Raw genomic sequence first — 4015 nt, 5'->3', positions numbered from 1 at the left:
CCCACTCCAGTACTGTTGCCTAGAAAATCCCATGGACGGAGGAGCCTGGTGGGCTGCAGTCCATGGGGTCGCTAAGAGACGGACACGACTGAGCGACTTCACTTTCACTTTCCACTTTCATGCATTGGAGAAGGAAATGGCAACCCACTCCAGTGTTCTTGCCTGGAGAATCCCATGGACGGAGGAGCCTGGTAGGCTGCAGTCCACGGGGTCGCACAGAGTCAGACACGACTGAAGCGACTTAGCAGCAGCAGCAGCAGGTGTGTGTACTAGGGATTGGGGTAGTTGACTGAGAAAGAGCACAAGGGAATTTTCTGAGATAATGATAACATTCTATGGATTGAGTGATAGTAGTTACATAGGTATATAAATCTGTCGAGTCACCAAGGTGTATGCTTAAAATAGGTGCATTTTATTCTATATAAATTATGCCTTGATAAAGGTGATATCAAAAATACATATAAAAATGAGTGAAGTGCTGTGATAATAATCAAAATACTGATTTTTAGGATAAAACCAAAGGTCCTTGGAGCCCAATTCTTCTTCAGTCAGATGTCTAACTACCCATGAGCTTTCCTGATAGCTCAGTTGGTAAAGAATCCGCCTGCAATGTGGGAGACCTGGGTTCTATCCCTGGGTTGGGAAGATCCCCTGGAGAAGGGAAAGGCTACCCACTCCAGTATTCCAGCCTGGAGAATTCCATGGACTGTAGTCCATGGAGGCACAGAGTCAGACATGACTGAGCAACTTTCACTTTCACTTTTCCATTAACTGCTCGTGTAGGCCTGTCTTTCACTGGACCGCTCTCAATTGTAGTACTCCCCAAATTCCAATCTGTTTTCCCCACTCTAAGTCTTAAGGTGTGCTATCCCTCTGCTGATGGTAGCACAGCAGGTAAATAAATGGCTCTTCCTTTAGGACTCAGGTCAAGCATCATGCGGGCTGACCTTCTATGGTACTTTAGGCTGCAAATACTAAGCCCTCCTTTTCTCAGTACTATTCCCTGCATATTCTATTGCTTTCATTTGTTAGCATATCGACTCTTCTACTGGACTGAGAACAGTAGAGACTCCTGTACTAGACTGATACAAGAAGTTTCTTCCATCAACATAAAGTTTAGGGATTTTCCAACACATGAAAAATAGAGTAGCTAAAATTTCTTAAATCCTTACTATTTGCCCCAAAACTACTAACTTGATCACTCACTGGTTGGGATTATCTGGTCTATGGCTGTAATATCAGAGTTTCAGAGGAAATCTATAAGCTGAGACAATACAATCAGCAACATTTTGCATTTCTCTAACATTTCAAACATTATCCAAAAACATTTTTTTAATTAGGAGGAGCTTTCTTGCTAATTATTAAATCCATATGTGTTTCAATGGAAATTTATTGCCTGTTTGATTCATTCACACTCAATACATCACAGTTTTACTTTTAAGAGTTATTTGATGTTGAAGAAGCCATTAGAACCCCCATATAATGCCCATTTCTGAGAAAAGAGGATGTGGGTAAAATTAAGCAAAACCAAATGTTAACAAACTCCTTAAGGATTAAGCAAAATTAATGAGGAAATTTAAGGGACACTGTTTTGACTTTTCAGACTCCAAGGAAGTCTGTGTTGAGTAGAGAGGCCCTCACATCTCTAGTACAAATTTTCTCCCAAGGGACTGTGAGGAGATGAGAATAGGAATGATTTAATGGGTACAGAAATGTTTGGCATTGTATTTCCACTAATATTTAAGTCTATATTTTCTAATACTCTCCTACCCTGCTACAAAACACCTAAACTTGCTGACTAAAATACCATAAACATTATTTTAAATACTACATTTGAGCTCCTAAGAAAGTTTTTTTTTTTTTTAAGTTGAGGGCCTAAAAATAAAGAGGGAATTAAAATTGTAGGACAAATATGAATTGATCCTATAGATGGGGAAGTGAAGGAGGTTGCTTGTCTTCGTAATAATCAAGGATTTGATGTTTTAAAAGATACACGGACAGAAAATGAAGCAGGATGCCAAGGAAAAATTGAGACCAGAGTTTTTCCATCATCAAAGAGAAATACCAAGGAAGTATGTCTGTTTTAGCTTGCTCTACATGAAAAAAAATTTCCCTCAAGAATTTGTAACCATAGGCCCACCCTCAGGTGGGTTTGAGAATCATATCTGCGCTACCTACATGTCTTTAGGACCTTCAAGCCAAAACATTAAAGTAAAAAATTGTTCCTACTTTAAGACATATGACAAGAGCAAATACAAACCTTCTCTAGAGAGGAAATCTCAACTCAGATCATACAAAATTTTTGAGATAAAATCCTACCAAAGGCGGGTTTTTAAAAATTACAAAATATAATTCAAAACTTAAAAATGTACAATGTATCATGGAAATATCCCATGATAAGAAAGACTTAGCCTATGAGCTCAACATGAATGCATGTTAAGTCACTTCTGTCGTGTCAGACTCTTTGCGACCCCATGGACTGTACCCTGCCAGGCTCCTCTGTCCATGGGATTCTCCAGACAAGAATACTGGAGTGGGTTGCCATGCCTGTCTCCTGGGGATCTCCCCAACCCAGAATTTGAACCTGTGTCCCTTACATCCCCTGCACTGGCAGTCAGGTTTTGTTTTTTTTCTTTTTTTACCACTAGCGCCACCTGGGAAGTCCATGAGCTCATCAACAGATTAAGAAAGTGAAAAGATAAGTCACAGACCAGGAGAAAACATTCTTAACACGTCTATCTGTCAAAGAACTTTTATCCAGAATACAAAAGAACTTGTACTAATCTATAAAAGAGAGACCACAACCCAATTTAAAAACTTAGCAAAAGGTTTGAACAAACACATCACAGAAGCTATCCAACTGCCTAACAATTGATAAGCTGCTCAACATCATTACTCATCTAGAGAATGCAAATAAGAATCAAAGTCAGATACCACTACATATGCACCAGATTGGTTATTAAAAGACTGACAATTAAAATTATTGATGAATATGTGGGATAACTGGAATGTTCATACATTGTGGATGGTGCTTTAGTTGCTAAGTCGTGTCTGTCTCTTTGCGACCCCATGGACAGTAGCCTGCCAGGACCCTCTGTCCAAGGAATTCTCCAGGCAAGAATACTTGAGTAGGTTGCCTTTTCCTTCTCCAGGGGATCTTCCCAACCCAGGAATTGAACCTGGGTCTCCTGCCTTGCAGGCAGATTCTTCACCAACTGAGCTCTGAGGGAAGCCCTACATTGTGGATAGAAGTGCAAAATTAAACAAGCACTTCAGAAAACTGACTGGAGTTTCAAATAAAGTTAAACATTTTTCAAAATTGATATAGAAAACACAACCCTCAGATTTAGGAAATATAATGGATACTTCAGTTCAGTCATGTCCGACTCTTTGCAACCCCATGAATCACAGCATGCCAGGCCTCCCTGTCCATCACCAACTCCCGGAGTTTACTCAAACTCATGTCCATCGAGTTGGTGGTGCCATCCAGCCATCTCATCCTCTGTCGTCCCCTTCTCCTCCTGCCCCCAATCCCTCCCAGCATCAGAGTCTTTTCCAATGAGTCAACTCTTCACATGAGGTGGCCAAAGTACTGGAGTTTCAGCTTTAGCATCATTCCTTCCAAAGAAATCCCAGGGCTGATCTCCTTCAGAATGGACTGGTTGGATCTCCTTGCAGTCCAAGGGATTCTTCAAGAGTCTTCTCCAACACCACAGTTCAAAAGCATCAATTCTTCAGCACTCAGCTTTCTTCACAGTCCAACTCTGACATCCATACATGACCATTGGAAAAACCATAGCCTTGACTAGATGGACCTTTGTTGGCAAAGTAATGTCTCCGCTTTTTAATATGCTGTCTAGGTTGGTCATAACTTTCCTTCCAAGGAGTAAGCGTCTTTTAATTTCATGGCTGCAGTCACCATCTGCAGTGATTTTGGAGCCCCCCAAAATAAAGTCTGACACTGTTTCCACTGTTCCCCCATCTATTTCCCATGAAGTGATGGGACCAGATGCCA

Source organism: Bison bison, unplaced genomic scaffold (assembly GCF_000754665.1).
Source record: "Bison bison bison isolate TAMUID 2011002044 unplaced genomic scaffold, Bison_UMD1.0 scf7180017864352, whole genome shotgun sequence".
Lineage (NCBI taxonomy): Eukaryota > Metazoa > Chordata > Mammalia > Artiodactyla > Bovidae > Bison > Bison bison.
This window is presented reverse-complemented; position numbering follows the sequence as displayed.